At 38.2% G+C, this 19,985-nt stretch overlaps 1 long non-coding RNA gene and 1 pseudogene across 1 annotated transcript in view; one reads left to right on the forward strand and one right to left on the reverse strand.

The window, feature by feature from the left end:
- Positions 1-247: 247 nt before the first annotated feature.
- Positions 248-19,985, reverse strand: part of LOC108281453 — a 64,864-nt gene continuing 45,126 nt past the window's right edge. Inside the window, exons 2-3 of the long non-coding RNA XR_001815998.2 lie at positions 5,154-5,332; positions 248-398 (exon numbers count right to left, since the gene is read on the reverse strand). This is a non-coding gene — a long non-coding RNA (uncharacterized LOC108281453). The remainder of the gene's footprint in view (positions 399-5,153; positions 5,333-19,985) is intronic.
- On the forward strand, positions 16,432-17,949 carry LOC108281425 (annotated as a pseudogene).

Raw genomic sequence — 19,985 nt, forward strand, 5'->3', positions numbered from 1 at the left:
GCATCAACAGCTCCTTTCACCTGTCTCTGATTTATGAGTAGTGATTCTGAACCAGGGGTGATTTCGACCTGCAAGGGGACATTTGAAAAGTCTGGAGGGCATCTATGGTTGCCACAACTCTGGGGGGAAGATGTTACTGACGTTTAGTAGGTAGAAAACAGGGATTCTGCTAAACATTCTACAGTATACGGGACAGGTGCCTCGCCGCTCCCTCCTCCAACAATACACATATGACCCCAAATAACAATAGTTTTAAAAGCTCTGGTTTACTCTGAAGTGAAAGGACGAGAGGGGAAAAGGACATTACCAAAAACTGGTTCTGGAGAAGTGTTCCACATAGAGCTGTTCATCAGAAAAAGGGGCCAAGTGGATGTCGCTGAATGTCAGGAACACCATTCCTAATGAGCAAAACACAACAGACCCAGAAGTCAACTTCCACTGCTTTCTGATTGAAGCTGTACTCACCTGCCACCTGAGACCAATTCCATTCATTTGCTTCAGTTATGACACGACAGGATAAAATATACTTTTATCTCAATGTAAGCATAAAAAATTAGGCAGAGGAGTGGAGGGGTTATAGAAAATAATATCAAAGCAAGTCACAAAGCTATACAGTGATAAACTTGCAGAGACTCAGGCAAGCTGTTTAACCTGGCAGTTGCCTTGTCACCCACTAGCTTTTTTCCTTTCTGTATGTCCTGCAGATTCTGGGTACATTCATTCATTCATTCATTTACGCATTCAACATCTTACTTATTGTAAAAATAATTTAGCTTTAAAAACAATCAAAATCCCATCCTCCCATCACATTATTTTTCTCACTCTCAGACTTCATACATAGAGAATCAGATCAACCACCTGTCTTTTTAGGTGCTGTTGGGATTTATGCTCACATGGATGCTTACCAATCTTCATGCTGGGAAATACACATGTGTGCTTAGTTCTTGGCACCCACAATCACCACAGGAAAGGTAGATCCTTCAGTGGGGAAATAAGCACCTAGATTGGCATGCCTGAAGTAGGGCCTTTCTGAGTAGGCAGACCTGACAATCAGCATTGTTACTCTTGCAATTTTAGGGAAAATCTTTTTATAGCCATTAATTAAATTGTACGTGGAAGAAAGAGGAACTATTAACTATATTTCAGAAATAGAGCTGACTTAAGACACCAGAGAGGCTGTCATAAAAACAACAATAATAGCTAAAATTTCTCAGTTATGATAACCTTATCATGTACTTTCTCAAGGGGTTTCCATGCATTAATTTATTTAATTCTCATACCAACATACAGTGGGTTCTATTATTATACCCATTTTATAAGCAAGAAAACAGAGAAATGTAAGTGACTTGGTCAACATCAAGAGCTAACAAGTAGTAGAGCAAAATCCAGGGATGGAATCTCATCTGATAGTCAGTGCACATCCTTAAACTACGTGGCTTTTCATAAACAAAACAGATTATTTTATTTAGGGTATTTTCAGAAGTGGCCAGGGTCAAAGCATGATTATAACCTCATTCATATGTCCCCATCTAAATCTCAGGCATTGGTATCAAAACAATAATGATTACTTGGTGGTTTTTCAATTTCAAGATGACGGATGGATATTAAATAACCTCAGCGAAGTAATATGTATCACTGCTTGTGTAAACTCGGGAAGCTTTAGAGGATGATGTTATGAGCCTCGACCTAATAGGAATTCCAAGAATGTCAGATACAATGGAGGGGAGAAAATCAAAGGTAAAATATTTTGAAAATTCCAAGAGAAGAAAATCGGCCTCCTGATTAAACATATTCACTGAATTTCCAGCACAAGAACTTAAAAAAGATTCACACTAGAACACTAGAAATAAAGAGAAGATACTAAAAGTATCTAGAGGGGAAAACTATGTCACTCTAAAGAAGCAGAAGCCAGAATGGCAGTGGACTTCTCAATAGCAACATTTGCAGACAGAAACCAAACACAAAAAACAAAATACCAAACTTTAAAAATATTGAGTAAAAATTGTTTTTAAGTTAAATTCTTGACCAAATAATAATACAAGAAGTTGATAAAAGTAATTTCTTGGCTAGGCTAGGTGGCTCATGCCTGTAATCCCGGCACTTTGGGAGGCCAAGGTGGGTGGATCACTAGGTCAGGAGTTTGAGACCAGCCTGGTCAAGATGGTGAAACCCTGTCTCTACTGGAAATACAAAAATTAGCTCAGTGTGGTGGCACGTGCCTGTAATCCCAGCTACTCAGGAGGCTGAGGCAGGAGAATTGCTTAAACCTGGGAGACGGAGGTTGCAGTGAGCCGAGATTGCACCATTGCACTCCAGTCTGGGCAACGGAGCAAGACTCTGTCTCAGAACAACAGCAACAACAAAATGTAATTTCTCAAGCTTTTTTTCTCCAGAAGCTCGTAGAGAATATCCTTTGCTGAAATGATGTCGTAAACTAACAAAGAGGGAGACAAAAGAAGGATGATGGAAACTCAAAGTATGGCAGTCATGCAATAGGGCTGAAGAGCACCCAGTTCATGTTGCTAGAGAAGGCCAGAAGACTACTGAATGGAAGGGAGCAACAGAAGAATACATATTGATAGGCATCTGTCAGATCTATTGGAGCATGGAAACACTTAGCTATGAATCCATAAACACTAAGCTTATAAAAGAAACCAAGACAATTAACTCTGGGGAAAACAAAAGATTGTATGAGAAAACACACATAAGCATAGAGCATCTAATATACCACCTGACTCAGCACTCGACAATAGTTACATTATAACACTGTAAACATCGATTCTTGATTTAACCAAATAATGATCTAGATCTATATTTCTTTATGCTAAATTCTGAGATCTGAAAAGCAACAGATTTTTCTAAGTTTGCAGCAGCATCATTTGATGGCAAAACCTAACCTGAACTGACACGAGAATTTATTTGTAATCCTTATTTATTCCACTTGGTATCAGTATTCATATGTTTTGTTGCAGGAATATAATGTGTTTCATTACAGAGTGTTACCTCAGATCCCACTGGGAGAATTAAGTAATACGTGGCATGTGATTGTATTAACTTTCGAAAGTCCTTCAGATTCTGAATTCTGAAGTATATCTGGCCCCAAGGGTTGGGATAAAGGACTGAGGACCTATCTAAACATATTGAGAGGATGGGGGCGGGGCAGGTACATCAGGAAGGAAGGGGCTGCTATTCAGGAAAGCTAAATTCTCAAGCAGAGAGTGACAAGAATAACAATCTAATCATCTTCGATAGGAATATGTGGGTAAATAATAGAAGAAACAACAGACAAAGTTGAAAGTGGTTGCCTTTGGGGAGCAGTCTGAGGATAGAAAGAGGTGTGCAGTAGGCTACTATTTTTCATTATAAGCCTTTTTATTATTAACTGATGTTTTAAACTATGTCTTATTTTGATGGAATATATAAATAATTAGAAAAAAATCAATCACTCTTCCCCGAGGAATACACAGGCTAGAAAGCCAATAAAATCAGTATTCATTTCTACTTCCCTAAGGACATATAGCCCAGTATCAAATGTCATATCCATTTCAAATATCCGGGGAAAAAAGATACCCAGATATTATCTAAATACTCAGCTTAAGAGGGGCTCAGTTGATGCACATTAATGAACTACATTATAAATCTCATCATACAAAAGCACCTAACCCTCTGAAAAAGTACAGGAAAAACACTATAAAAATTCTTCCTGGGGGTGCTGAGGAGGAAACCCAAGCCACTTTGTACCCTGATTTTCATCTCCAATGGTTCAATTTTGTTGCATACACACAAGGCTTCCCAGAGCACCCCAAGATTGCTAATGAAGTTCCTGACATCAGGTGTACTTTGCCTGAGCTTATTTATTTTTATACGAATTTTCTTTTGGTGCCTATTTCTGAATTTTGAAGCATGTAGGAAATTATAAATAAACTTCAAACTTCACTTATATGCATGCTGGTATCTATGAGTTGCATGGTTGTCCACTATTTTGTTTTCATTGAATCTTAAGGTAGGGAGCCACAACATTGGTAATTTAAGTAAATAAAATTGGGGTAAGAAGCTGCAATTCTCCTGAGAGATGCAACTTCTAAAATTGGCCAGTTATCATCTATGCCTTAATTGAAAACACCCTCTGGTGGTAGGTGTCTACTTTCTCTGGTGAAGAGTGGAAAGTTAGTGTGTGCGCAGAGGTCATGGGTGGAGGCTTCATTGTCAGATGGACGTAGGCTCCAGTTCTTGGCCTGCCAATTATTAAGTGTTTGTTCTTGCCAAGTTACTTTTTCTCAAGTCTCAGTTTTCTCTTTATAAAATGGGATCATAACAATACCTGCCCCCCACCCCCTGCTAACCCAGGTCTCAATCATACACAATTGTCATTTTGGGCTAGATAATTCTTTGATGTAGGGCACTGTCCTATATACTGAAGGATGCTTCACAGCATCTCTGTCCCTATTTACTAGATGCCAGTACCCCAGCCTCTGCTGCCACTGTGACAACCAAAAATGCCTTCAGACATTGTCAAATGTCCCTTGGGGAAGGTTGCAAAATTAGCTTCAAGGCTAATCCCTCAAATAAACTAAAAACTTTAATCAATCAGACTTTTTAAGGATTTTATAAAATAATTTATTGAAATTGCTTAGCACATGCAGTTGCTTGGAAAGCACAAAAAGCATATTGGATTTAATATTATCTTGACTATGTCTAGTGACCATAGACAGAGAGAGAAATACAGTAGGGAAAAATATGTCAAAAAGAACAAGTGGACCTCAGAGAGTTTCTCACATTATGAAGTCCAACACTTGAAAGGGCTTTAGAGATTATGTGTAATAGTGTCTTTATACAAATGAGGAAACCAAAGCCAAATGGTCAAGTGTTAGCCCAAGTTCATTAACGAATGAAGGGATTGAACTAGGACAAAAAACACAGAACTCTGACCTGGCTGTCTATACCATGTAGAATACTGTGCAGCATACCTGAGTTCTTATAATTGGAGACTAGTTAATTTGTTATGGAAGAATGAGATTAGAAAATCAAACAATTGAGTATAATAGAAATGCTCTCTCCTCCTTTCTGTACAGAACCAGTTGTAGGGGAAACAGTTTGGCAAACTTTTACAGAGAAGTTATCTTGGTTTTTAAACCAAGCGTGGGCCTACTTACCATTTGATTTTAGCTGTTTTTTGGAATGAAGATAACTCTCTAGCAACCTTTCACTGAACAGCACGTATCCCATTGGTTCGGAAATGATCACATGTACAGCCTCAGGAAGTGAGATGTCGTCAATTTTTTCCTGGCAAAACAATGATCTTGTCTGAAAGACGATTGTTTTTCACTAGCATCTGAAAAAGATAAAACAGGGTGCCAGAAATGTTGTTATTCAGAATCTTATGAAAAATGAGTTTTATAGATTAAGGGTTGAGAATGTGACAGGAAGGAGAAAGAAGTAACACTTGTTTCTATAAACACTTCTAAAGAAAAATTATTTATTTTTCTTATTACACAAAAATTGCATGTTTAATATAGATAATTTTGGAAAAGATACAGATATAAAACAAATAAAAACACCTATAATCCTACTAGATAGAAATAATTATTAATATTTTAATGTACTCATTTCTAGACTCTTTACACAAACATACACATATATGTGTAAAAATGGCAGTATGTGTAGTCTGTGTGTGTATATACATACAAATATATATTTGGGGTGATTTTTAAAACTCATGGATTCAGTTTATTTCCCATTGTTCTACTTGCAATAGAGATGTCAAACAACTCTGTACAATAACCTTCCACAGATTAAAAATCTTTTCTGTTTTGCTTGGTTTTGAGATAGGGTCTCACTTTGTAGCCCAGGCTGGAGGGCAGTGGTGTGACCATGGCTCACTGCAGCCTCAACCTCCTGGGCCTGAGTGATCCTCCACACCTCAGCCTCCCAAAGTGCTGGGATTATAGGTGTGAGCCACTGCACCCAGGCCAATGATCTTGATCCTTATTAAATTTTTCCTTGGTCTTTTGATGTCAAAGATAAATACCATGATTACTGAGCTTTCTTTAGGAGTACATTTTTACAGTCATGTATTAATTTTCTTTGACATCCTTGATATTTTAATAAATTTAAACTGTTTTAAAATAGGGACCCTGAAGAGAAATACATTTATTATGTTTCTAATGTATTTCTTCTGAATGCCAAATGTGACTAGGTGATTGAATTATTCTATGTCTTTCTGATGCCTGAAAACATATTTTCTAATAAACATCTTACATATGCCAGCATAAATATATACAGCACGTTCCTTTTCAAGTTGTTCCTTTTTGAGACTTGCAGATCTTTGCTCATGGTATTTATAGCCTGTCAGCGTCCATCCATTTTGTATGTTTGGAGTTTAATCCCTTTGGCCAACCTAAATGCAATGTACCATGCACTTGTTATGATTCAGTGGCACCTTCTCAATTTCTGATCACTTCTTCAAATGGCTAGGAAACTTATAACATTTAATCCTATCTTCTAGAGTGCTGCTCACCAACACATGCCCTGTTAGCATACAAAATGTCTTTCTTACTTTGCTTTTAAAAATCAGATAATCTCTGATCTCTGGAAGAATAATGAAAGCAATTTGAACATGTCATCCAATGTCAATATTCATCCATGCCCAACAACTCTTAGACTTTTAGAATGCTATTCTATCATCATTCCACACACAGAAGTCAAGTCCCTGGGAGTTCTGCAGAGACAAGGACTAAAGGTTTGAGCTTTTGGCATCCTGATTTTCTCTCTATGCTCTTCCCAGGAGAATCAATTCTCCTGCCCAGCTCTGACTGTGGCTCCATTGCGAATGACTGTCCAAGCTACACCTTTAGTTTTGTCCTCTCAGCTGAGTTCCAACAATAAACTGAACATTTTCACGAGTGAATTTTGTCAATTTCTAAATAACAACTAAACAGCAAAACTCAGCTGCTTCTTGAACACAAATCACTTCTCTGAGTTTGCCCTTAAAATCTTTGTGAGATACTGTGTTTCCATGATTCTGTTTTGGTTGTTAATACCACAATCCCCAATGTCCTGGAGGTAATACTTAGTTCCCACAGATAATTCGTTATTATATTTTCTTATTTCTACCTTTTAGACATATTTACTTTCTACTTTCTTCTGCCAGCACCAACTTGTTCAGTTCTTATTATCTTCAAATATGGAATTTAAAATGACATTGATATAATGAAAGCAATGATGGCAGAGACTACTTCATAGGTTTGTTTGAGGATCATACCAAATAAAACATATTAAGAGCTATATAAGCATTAAAATTATTATGTTATTTTTATTAAAAAATATTTTTGGCTGGGTCCGGTGGATCACATCTGTAATCCCAGCATTATGGGAGGCTGAGGTGAGCAGATCACTTGAGGTTCAGGAGTTTGAGACCAGCCTGGCCAACATAGTGAAACTCATCTCTACTAAAAATACAAAAAAAGTTAGTCAGACATGGAAGCACACGCCTGAAATGTCAGCTACTGAGGAGGCTGAGGTGGGAGGACCCCTTGAACTCAGGGAAAGGAGGTTGTAGTGAGCTGAGATTGTGCCACTGTACTCCAGCCTGGGTGACAGAGTGAGATTCTATCTCAAATATATATATATATATATGCCTTTATATACATATACATATATATATACTTTTCACTTAAAAAGATAAATGCAAATAAACAAAACCATAAAAATTACTAGTATTCCATATGTAGGCAAGGTAGATTTTCAATCAGACATTGGAGTATATCTCAAATCTTAATGTAATAATAACTTGTAATTTTTTTCCCTGCAATACATTTTAGATCAGTTTTCTGAACATTTTTACATCATGGCACACATTTAAAAAAAAACAAATAATTTTATGGTATACTTGGGTAAAAGAAGAACCTGCTTGCCTTTTTTTTTGAGATAGAGTCTTGCTCTGTCACCCAGGCTGGAGTGCAATGGCATAGTCTTGACTCACTCCAACCTCCGCTTCCTAGGTTCAAGCGATTCTCCTACCTCAGCCTCACAAGTAGCTGGAATTACAGGCACCTGCCATCACATCCAGCACATTTTTGTATTTTGAGTAGAGACAAGGTTTCACCATGTTGGCCAGACTGGTCTCAAACTCCTGATCTTGTGATCCCCCCCTCCGTTGGCCTCCCAAAGTGCTGGTATTACAGGTGTGAGCCACTACACCTGGCATTTTGAGACATTTGAATGAAGGACTCTGGTCACAGTAGACCCTGACTACCTGCCATAAGGGCAAAGGATACCAAAATTTCAGTACCTGGCATACTTGTTGGGAAGCTCTGTTTTACACATCTTTCCATGAATGGTTCTATAACATAAATTTATTGGCTATACAGCATTTCATAAATGTGTATTGATTTATTTATTTGATATCTCCTATAATTGGATATTCAAGTTATTTCAAATTTCTACTAAAATAGTGTATTGACAAATAATAACGCAATTAAATCTGAAAAGGTACTTTCTGCTATTTCCTTTAAAGTTAAAGGGTATAAAACTGGTAAAGGTTTTTGGTATACACTATCCCACTGCTTACCAGAAAGGTGGTCCCCTTTCTAAATTTCAAGCCCTCTCTAAATTCTGCTTATAGGGTCTACGGCTGTCCAGATAACCTCAATGTATAAAATTGCTTCTTTCTACAGACTCATTAACTCGGAACAGGATGCTGGAAGGGGACCTGTTCTCTAAGTTTTGCTGGAGGGCGCAATATAATAAGATATTCCCCTGAATATCTGTGATGTAGGCCTTATATGCAGAATTTAGAGAGGATACTCCTAGACTCTTGAATCTTCAGGGACAGAAGAGATGTAATAAGGTTTCAGAGCGAGGATTTTGTGAGCTTTCAGAAGTATAATTTTGGGTACACAGGAAATAATTTTAGGTCTCATTATTCTCACTGGTAAAAAAAAAATATATCACATGCCTAGAAGGGAACAAATAGGCCTGCCTTCAGGCCACTGCATCTTGTGACTTAATCTAGTTTTGATCAGTTTCACACAAGATCGGGAATCTAGAGATTAAAATTCCAGCTCTACTTTTATCACCAAAGAGCTATGTGACCTTGGGGAAGTCACTTAAATCTAAATTTTAGTTTTCTTTCTTGTAAAATTGGGGCTTAAAACTGGAGTTGTCTTGAGGCTTCTTCTAGTTTGAATATTTTATGATTAGGAGAAAGCAAAATTTCTCCAAATATGTTCCAGGAGTCCATGAACACAAGAGCTTCATGATCAAATAACTTAGAACTTCTTTGTAATATATATCCCTCTTACAAATTCAGAGTACATTAGCATATTAATAGTTTTGAGGAATTCTACAGAAAACTCTTGGCTTGGTTAAATTAAAGACATCCAAACTTATTTGAATACTCTGCAGTATTTTTCCCCCCACTGGATATATATGCATCTCCCTAGATCAATCTTTAGGAAACAATGAAGATAATTATTTCATTATCCTAGGTTTGATTACAATTCCTTGACAAAGATATTTGAAAATAGGACATAAATTCAACCAGCAGTAGCTCTGACTAATATATTAGGGCCGCTAAGTCTAGACGCATGACTGTTTTTTGAGTCAGTCTTGCTGCCTCACTTCTTCTTTGGTTTATAACATTCTCAGTATAGGTTATCTTTTGCTTGTCTGTCATTTCATACGCCATCCTTCCAAAACTGCAACTCAGGAGAAATATCCTTTCCAGGAATAAATGAACTTCACTATGCTGCTACAAGTGCTAGAAAAGTCCCCTAACACAGAGCAAGGTTCCATCATCCACCACATTAATTGCTGCACAGGTCTACCCTGTGTGACCTGGTCCTTTTCTAAGAGCCCAGGATGGAGGGATATTCCAAATAAAGGCTCTTCTCAGACATCATCAAGGCCCAAGCAAACTCACATCATACTCTTGCTTTAATCCTGTTTCCCTGTTATTAAATTGGGTTTCTAAAGTATATGTCAATAGTACTGTCATTTGTATCCACTGCTTAGAACACATACATACACATGTACATGCATACTTTAGATGGTAGCAGCAGTAGAATTCATCCTTTTAAATACCAGGGTAAGTTCCAAGGTAGATCAAGGCAGTAATTCCACCTGGTATGCTGCTGTTCTTGTCTCATTTAGGAGGGTTTTCAGTAAGTTACATGTGCTACAGATGTGTTGTTTGTTTATTCCTGTTCAGTTCAGAAGCTGAATTAGTCTTAGAGGCTGTACTATACAATATAGCAACTATTTATAGTCTGTCTCAAAGCATGGAAAAAGCAAACATTTTGGAGGTGAAAGACTTGGTTGCTAGTTTTGGATCCTCCATTTACTAGCTGTGGACTGTGGCCAAAATGTATAATTTCCTGGGAGTCCATTTCTTTACCTATAAAATAGGAATCATAATAGTACCTATTCTTCAGTGTTATTTCAAGGATCAAATCAAATGAGAAAGTGCAAAGGAATATATAAGTCAAAGAATATAGATGAAATAAAACAAGAATTTAAAGAAAATTAATAAAGCAATAAAATTCAGATTAAAAAGAATATTTGACTCAAGGAAACATATCAAGAAGCAAAGTGACATAATTACACAATAATAGATAGCCATCATCCAGGTAGAGAATATATTATATTCAAATATATGTAACTATTTTAGAAAACCATTTGGCATTATTCAGTAAAGCTGAAGATGTACTTATAATTTGGAAGTATAACCCCTGAGTATACATTCTAGAAAAAATCTGAACATGTGTACTAGATAACATATACTAAAAAATATAACATCGATAGTAATAAAATGTTGAAACAAACTAGAAGTTGTTATTAACAGGGAAATGAATGTATAAATGGTATTGTATCCATCCTATGAATATTATTTTTTAACTTATTTTTTGAAAATTAGAGATCGGGTCTTGCTATGCTGCTCAGGATAGTCTTGATCTCCTGGCCTCAAATAATCCTCTCACTTCAGCCTCCAAAGTGTTGGAATTACAGGCATGAACCAGCACACCCTGTTTATGAATATTATTTAACAGTGATAAAGAAAGAATTAAAGGCAAACGTACTAATATAAATAAATTTCACAAGCAGAATTTTAAGGAGAAAAAAGATAGGTTGCTAAAGAATATGTAGTATGATTCCTTTTATAAAAATGGTCAAATGTATTCAAAAGTAAACTGTATTACTTAGGGTATAATTACAAAAAAAAAAGCCTTATGCTGAAGGTATAACTTAAGATGTTAGTAACTTTGGGGAATGAACAGAGGAGCATGGAATCTAGAAGAGGTATTCATATATAGGAATTTTAACATATAGTTATGTTATTCTAGTTCTTAGGCTGGGTTGTAGAGATATGGGAGTTCATTTAGTTATTATTCTTTGTTCCTTATATTTATACTCACTTCCTTTTTGTATGTGATATTTCCTAGTAAAACATTTTAAATTATGCTATTAATAGAAAAGTTTAATCATAATGAGTGCAGATTTTAAAAAGGCAAACTGATTTCTGTAATAAGAAATTAACAGACAAAATGTAGATTAAAACAAGGCAACATAAAAATGTGTCCAAATGCGGGGGTGTCTGCCAAGATGTCTGAGAAGAGGCAACTCTGGAGTGCAGCTCCCAGCGAGTGAGATGCAGAGGGCTGGAGACCCCATGATTCTAAGTGAGGTGCTGGTTGGTTTTGGTGGGACTGGTAGGACATTAAAAATAGGCCAGGAAAGGTGATCCAAAGCAGGGCGAGAGCAGCCCAGGGAGGGCAAACCAAGACAGGGTTGGGTGCGTCCCCACCCAGAAAGTGCAGCTGGCTCATAGGGAGGATACTTCACCCCCTTGGTGCTCCAATTTAGATCCTGCACTTCCCTCATCCCTCCTGCAACCCATGGTCCATGAGAGCCCCGCTGGACTGAGGTGTGCAGCTGGTTGTCAATGCAAATCTGAGCAGCCACTCCAGCTCGCCTGGCGCCGCAAGTTGTTGGCATGGACTGGGTGGAAGTTTGGACTAATACCAGTGGGACAGAACTACTCGTCCCACAGAAAAATACAGAGTTGAAAGCAGGGAAGCAGGAGTTATGGCCTGGCATGTCCCACCCCAACAAAACCCAACAAACTGAAGCCCGTGCACTAGAGAGTTTTGCGGCAAATACACCAGTTTGACCCTGATCAGGAAGATCGAGCTCAAAGAAGGAAAGATGCTTGCCATTGGTCAGGCAGGGCTAACCTCACCTGCATAAACAAACTCCAGGGGAAAACCACCCAGCAGCTTGACTGAATCCGAGGCAGCCCAGTGGTGCCTCTATAGGAAAAACCCCACCCCACCCCACAAAAACAGCAACAACAAAAAATCTCATACAGGAAATACAGCTCCAACCTCAACAGAAAGGTCGTCCACTCAGAGATTTCTCCCGAAATCACCAACTTCAAAGATCAAAGGAAGATAAATCCATGAAGATAGGAAGAAACCCACATAAAAAGGATGAAATCATCAAAGACCAGAACACTTCTTCTCCTCCCAGGGATCACAACTCCTTACCACCAAGCAAACAAAACAAGACAGAGAATGAGTTTGACAAATTGACAGAAGTAGGCTTCAGAAGGTGGGTAAGAACACACTTTTCTGAGTTGAAAGACCATGTTTTAACCCAATGCAAAGAAACTAAGAACCTTGAAAAAAGGTTAGATGAAAGGTTAACTAGAATAACCAGCTTAGAGAAGAACATAAAGGACTTGATGGAGCTGAAAAACACAGCACAGGAACTTTGCGAGGCATACACAAGTTTCAACAGCTGAATCGATCAAGCAGAAGATATCAAAGATTGAAGATCAAATCAATGGAATAAAACGAGAAGGCAAGATTAGAGAAAAAATAGTGAAAAGCAATGAACAAAGCCTCTAAGAACTATGGGATTATGTGAAAAGACCTCATCTATGCTTTTTTTTTTTTTTTTTTTTTTTTTTTTTTTTTTAGACCTCATCTATGCTTGATTGGCATACCTGAATGTGACAGGGAGAGTGAATCCAAGCTGAAAAACACTCTTCAGGATATCATCCAGGAGAACTTCCCCAACCTAACAAGGCAGGCCAACATTCAAACCCAAGAAATACAGAGACCACCACAAAGATACTACTCAAGAAGAGCAACCCCAAGGCACATAATCATCAGATTCACCAGGGTTGAAATGAAGGAAAAAATCCTAAGGTCAGCCAGAGAGAAAGGTTGAGTCACCCACAAAGGAAAGACCATCAGACTCACAGTGGATCTCTTGGCAGAAAGCCTACAAGCTAGAAGGGAGTGGGGGCCAATATTCAACATCCTTAAAGAAAAGATCTTTCAACCCAGAATTTCATATCCAGCTAAACTAAGCTTCATAAGTGAAGAAGAAATAAAATCCTTTATGGAAAAGCAATTGCTGAGAGATTTCATCACTACCAGACCTGCCTTACAAGAGGTCCTGAAGGAATCACTAAACATGGAAAGGAAGAACCAGTACCAGCCACTCCAAAAATGTAACACATAGAGAAGACCAACAATGTAATAAAGAAACTGTGTCAACTAATGGGCAAAACAACCATCCAGTAACAAAATGGCAGGATCAAATTCAAATATAACAATATTAATGTTGAATGTAAATGGCCTAAATGTTCCAATCAAAAGACATAGACTGGTAAATTGGATAAAACGTCAGGACCCATCAGCGTGCTGTCTTCAGGAGACCCATCTCATGTGCAAACACTCACACAGACTCAAAATAAAGGGATAGAAGAAGATTTACCAAGCAAATGGAGAACAACAACAACAAAAAAAAGCAGAGGTAGCAATCCTAGTCTCTGATAAAATGGACTTTAAACGAACAAAGGTCAAAAGAGACAAAGAAGGGTATTACATAACTATAAAAGGATCAATGCAACAAGAAGTGCTAACTATCCTAAATATATATGCACCCAATGCAAGAGCACCCAGGTATATAAAGCAAGTTCTTAACAACCTACAGAGAGACTTAGACTCCCACACAATAGTAGTCAGAGACTTTAACACTCCACTGACAATACTGGACAGATCAACCAGATGGAAAATCAACATGGATATTGAGGACTTGAACACATATCTGGACCAAGTAGACCTAATTGACATTTACGGAACTTTCCTTCTCAAATCCCAGAATATGCATGCTTCTCAGCACAACATTGTACTTACTCTAAAATTCACCACATAATTGGAAGTAAATCATTCCTCAGCAAATACAAAAGAATGGAAATCATAACAAATAGTCTCTCAGACCACACTGCAATCAAATTAGAACTCAGGATGAAGAAAAGCACTTAAAACCACACAATCACATGGAAACTGAACAATTGGTTCCTGAATGACAAATAGATAAACAATGAAATGAAGGCAGAAATAAAAATGTTCTTCAAAACCAATGCCAATGAAGGTACAATGTACCTGAATCTATGGGACACATTTAAAGCACTATATAGAGGTCAATTTAAAGCAATAAATCCCCACATGAGAAAAAACAAACGATCTAAAATCAACTCCCTATCATTAAAATTGAAAGAGCTAGAGGAGCAAGATAAAAAAAAAACTCAAAAGCAAGCAGAAGACAAGAAAAAACTAAGATCAGAGCAGACCTGAAAGAGATAAAGACACAAAAAGCCCTTTAAAACATCAATAAATCCAGGAGCTGGTTTTTTGAAATGATCAACAAAATAGACAGACCACTCGCAAGACTAATCAAAAAGAAAAGATAGAAGAATTGAACAGATGTAATAAAAAACAATAGAGGGGAGATCACCACCGATTCCTCAGAAATACAAATTACCATCAGAGATTACTATGCACATAAACCAGTAAATCTGGAAGAAATGGATAAATTCCTGGACATTTTCACACTCCCAAGGCTAAACCAAGAAGAAGCTGAAACTCTGAATAGACCAATAACAAGGTCTGAAAGTCGAGGCAGCAATTAATAGCCTACCAACCAAAAGGAGTCCAGGTCCAGAAGGGTTCATAGCCGAATTCTACCAGACGTACAAAGAGGAGCTGGTACCATTCCTTTTGAAACTATTCCAAACAATACAAAAAGAAGGAATCCTCCCTAACTCTTTCCATGAGACCAACATCATCCTCATACCAAAACCTGGCAGAGACACAACTAAAAAAGAAAACCACAAGCCCACATCTATGATGAACATTGATGCAACAATCTTCAATAAAATACTCGCAAACCAAATCCAACAGCACATCAAAAAGCTTATCCATCACCATCAATAGGCTTCATCCCAGGGATGCAAGTCTGGTTCAACATACTCAAGTGTATAAATGTAATTCACCACATAAACAGAACCAAAGACAAAAACCACATGATCATCTCAATAGATGCAAGGAAGGCCTTTGACAAAATTCAACAGCCCTTTATACTAAAAACTCTCAATAAACTTGGTATAGATGGAACATATCTCAAAATAATAAAACTGAACAGGCAAAAACTGGAAGCATTCCCTTTGAAATCTGGCACTAGACAAGTATGCCCTCTCTCACCACTCCTATTCAATATAGTATTGGAAGTTCTAGCCAGAACAATCAGGCAAGGAAAAGAAATAAAGGGTATTCAATTAGGAAAGGAGGAAGTCAAATCGTCTCTATTTGCAGACGACATGATTGTATATTTAGAAGACCCCACTGCCTCAGCCCAATATCTCCTAATAAGCAATTCAGAAGAGTCTCAGGATACAAACTAATAAGCAACTTCAGAAAAGCCTCAGGATACAAAATCAATGTGCAGAAATCACAAGCATTCCTATACACCAATAACAGACTAAAAAAGAACCAAATCAAGAGCAAATTCCCATTCACAATTGCTACAAAGAGAATAAAATACCTAGGAATACAACTAACGAAGGATGTAAAGGACCTCTTCAAGGAGAACTATGAACCACTGCTCAAGGAAATAAGAGAGGGTACAAACAGATGGGAAAAAATCCATGCTCATGGTTAGGAAGAGTAAATATCATGAAAATGGCCATACTGCCCAAAGTAATTTAAAGATTCAATACTATTCCCATCAAGCTACCTATGACTCTCTTCACAGAACTGGAAAAAAAAAAAACACCTTAAACTTCATATGGAACCAAAAGAGAGCCCACATAGCCAAGGCAATCCTAAGCAAAAGGAACAAACCTAGAGGCATCACACTACCTGACTTTAAACTATACTACAAGGCTACAGTAATCAAAACAGCGTAATACTGGTACCAAAACAGAGATATATACCAATGGAACAGAATAGAGGCCTCGGAGGCAATGCCACACATCTACGACCATCTGATCTTTGATGAACCTGACAAAAACAAGCAATGGGGAAAGGATTCCCTGTTTAATAAATGGTGTTGGTATTAAGAGGCTGCCACGAAGTGGAGATGGAGACAATACTGGAGCAGCAGTGGCACTATCATGAGGAGAAGGAACGGCTTATGGGCATCATGGCCAAAGAGATGCTCACTAAGAAGTCCATGCTCCAGGACCAAATCAGTTCTGATCACTGCACTTGGGCCATGCAAGATAGGTATATGGAGGTAACTGGGAACCTGAGGGATTTGTATGATGATAAGGATGGATTACCAAAAGAGGAGCTCAATGACATTTCAGGATCCAATGAGTTTGCTGAATTCTATAATAGATTCAAGCAAATGAAGGAATTCCACCAGAAGCACCCAAGCAAGATCCATGTGCCAATGTCAGTGGAATTTGAGGCGCTCCCGAAGGCTCGAGAGAATCCAAGTGAAGAGACACAAAACTTGGTGGAGTTCACAGATGAAGAGGAATATGGTCATTACCTTGATCTCCATGACTGTTATACCTCAAGTACATTAACCTGAAGACATCTGAGAAGCTGGATTATATCACATACTTGTCCATCTTTGACCAATTATTTGACATTCCTAAAGAAAGGAAGAATGCAGAATATAAGAGATACCTATAGATGCTGCTTGAGTACCTTCAGGATTACACAGGTAAGAGTGAAGCCTCTCCAAGATCAGAATGAACTTTTTGGGAAGAGTCAGACTGAGTTTGAGAAGAAATGGGAGAATGGGACCCTTCCTGGGTGGCCAAAAGAGACAAGCAGTGCTCTGACCCATGCTGGAGCCCATCTTAACCTCTCCGTATTCTCCTCCTGGGAGGAGTTGGCCTCTCTGGGTTTGGACAGATTGAAATCTGCTCTCTTAGCTTTAGGCTTGAAATGTGGCGAGACAGCAGAAGAGCGAGCCCAGAGGCTATTCAGTACCAAAGGAAAGTCCCTGGAGTCACTTGATACCGCTTTGTTTGCCAAAAATCCCAAGTCAAAAGGCACCAAGTGAGACACTGAGAGGAACAAAGACACTGCTTTTCTAGAAGCCCAAATCTATGAATACATAGAGATTCTTGGGGAACAGTGACATCTCACTCATGAAAATGAACAACGCAAGCAAGCAAGGACAGGAGAAGAGCCAGAAGAGGAGGAAGAAGAGCAGATTAGTGAGAGTGAGAGTGAAGATGAAGAGAATGAGATCATTTACAACCCCAAAATCCTGCCACTTGGCTGGGATGGCAAACCCATTTCCTATCGGCTATTTAAGCTTCATGCCCTAAATATCAACTACAACTGTGAGATTTGTGGAAACTACACCTACCCAGGGCCCAAAGCCTTCCAGCAACACTTTGCTGAATGGCGTCATGCTCATGGCATGAGGTGTTTGGGCATCCCAAACACTGCTCACTTTGCTAATGTGACACAAATTGAAGATGCTGTCTCCTTGTGGGCCAAAGTGAAATTGCAGAAGGCTTCAGAACGATAGCAGCCTTACACTGAGGAAGAATAGGAAGACTCAAGTGGGAATGTTGTGAATAAGAAGACATGTGAGGATCTGAAAAGACAAAGACTGCTCTAGTGTTCAGGGATGTAGCTCAGCTTTTGGGCTAGTCCAGGCTTCACTGAGATCTGCTTTTTCTATTTCTCCCAACCAAATGCTCTTAAAGATCCTTTGCTATGTAGTCTCATGGTCTAGCATGTATCTTGTAGAAACAAGGCATGCTGGCAGATTGCAGGATTGGGATGTGGTTTATATGTTTTATATTAAAAAAGATTCATAGACCCATTTAATGAAAATATTGTGTCTGAGATAATCATTGATTCTATTTGTAACAGGAGTTTTAAAAGAAACCTGACTTCTCAGTGTGGGTTTTTCTTCTCTCCAGCGTAATTATGTTACTATGGACCCCGTTTCTGTTTTGGTGCAGAGCTGTTGTGCACTGGGGTCTGCCATGTGATTTTCTTTCAACACTGACCCCTTTTTAAGGAATACACATTTCCTCCTTGATGACTTAAATGTTTTAAGAGGTTTACCTTAACATTTTTCTTGGGGAAAGAATTAATTTCTATTTTTTAAAAACATTTCCCTGAGCCAGTAAGCAGTAGTCTAATCATCCGTCTTTTCAAAATTAGGTTGCTTTTTTTTAAAAAATGAGAGAGACACATACAATATTACTGTAATATCAAAAATATGGTACAACAAGAATTGTCTGCCAGGTCATTCTACCTTTATTTTTTTAATTGGGTAGGACACCCAATATAAAAACAGTCAATATTTGACAATGTGGAATTACCCAATTAAAAGAGAATACTATGAAGGTAAACAAACAAAAAAAAAGATCTGCCAGGAAAGATAAATGAATAAATAAAAACAAATGGTGTTGTGGTAACTGGCTAGCCATATGTAGAAAACAGAAACTGAACCCCTTCCTTACACCTTATACTAAAATTATCTACAGATGGATTAAAGACTTAAACATAAGACCTAACACCATAAAAACCCTAGAAGAAAACCTAGGCAAAACTATTCAGGACATAACCATATTCCAGGACTTCATGACTAAAACACCAAAAGCATTGGCAACAATAGCCAAAATAGACAAATGGGAACTAATTAAACTCCAGAGCTTCTGCACAGCAAAAGAAACAATCATTAGCATGAACCAGCAAACAACAGAATGGGAAACAATTTTTGCTATCTACCCATCTGACAAAGGGCTAATATCCAGAACCTACAAAGGACTCAAACAGATTTACAAGAAATAAACAAATCCATTCAAAAGTGGGTGAAGGACATCAACAGACACTTTTCAAAAGAAGACATATATGAGGCCAACAAACATATGAAAAAATGCTCATCATCACTGGTCATTAGAGAAATGCCAATCAAAACCACATAGAGATACCATCTCACCCCAGTTAGAATGGCAATCATTAAAAAATCTGGAGACAACAGATGCTAGAGAGGACCTGCAGAAATAGGAACACTTTTACACTCTTGGAGGGAGTGTAAATTAGTGCAACCATTGTGGAAGACAGTGTGGTGATTCCTCAAGGACCTGGAAATAGAAATTCCATTTGACCCAGCAATCCCATTACTGGGTATATATCCAAAGGATTATAAATCATTCTATTATAAAGCACATGCATACGAATGTTCATTGTAGCACTGTTCACAATAGCAAAGACCTGGAACTATCCCAAATGCTCATCGATGATAGGCTGGACAAGGAATATGTGGCACATAAACACCATGGAATACTATGCAGCCATAAAAAACAATGAGTTTGTGTCCTTTGTAGGCACATGGATGAACCTGGAAACCATCATTCTCAGCAAACTGACACAGGAGCAGAAGATCGAACACCACATGTTCTCACTCATAGGCGGGTGTTGAACAATGAGAACACATGGTCATGGAGGGTAGCATCACATACTGGGGTCTGTTGGGCGGGACTAGGGGAGGGACAGTGGGGGGTAGGGAAGTTGGGGAGCGATAACATGGGGAGAAATGCCAGATACAGGTAACAGGGAGATGGAGGCAGCAAACCAGATTGCCATGTATGTACCTATGCAATAATTCTGCATGATCTGCACATGTACCCTAGAATCTAAAGTATAATA

This window comes from Cebus imitator, unplaced genomic scaffold (genome assembly GCF_001604975.1).
Source record: "Cebus imitator isolate Cc_AM_T3 unplaced genomic scaffold, Cebus_imitator-1.0 Scaffold227, whole genome shotgun sequence".
NCBI lineage: Eukaryota > Metazoa > Chordata > Mammalia > Primates > Cebidae > Cebus > Cebus imitator.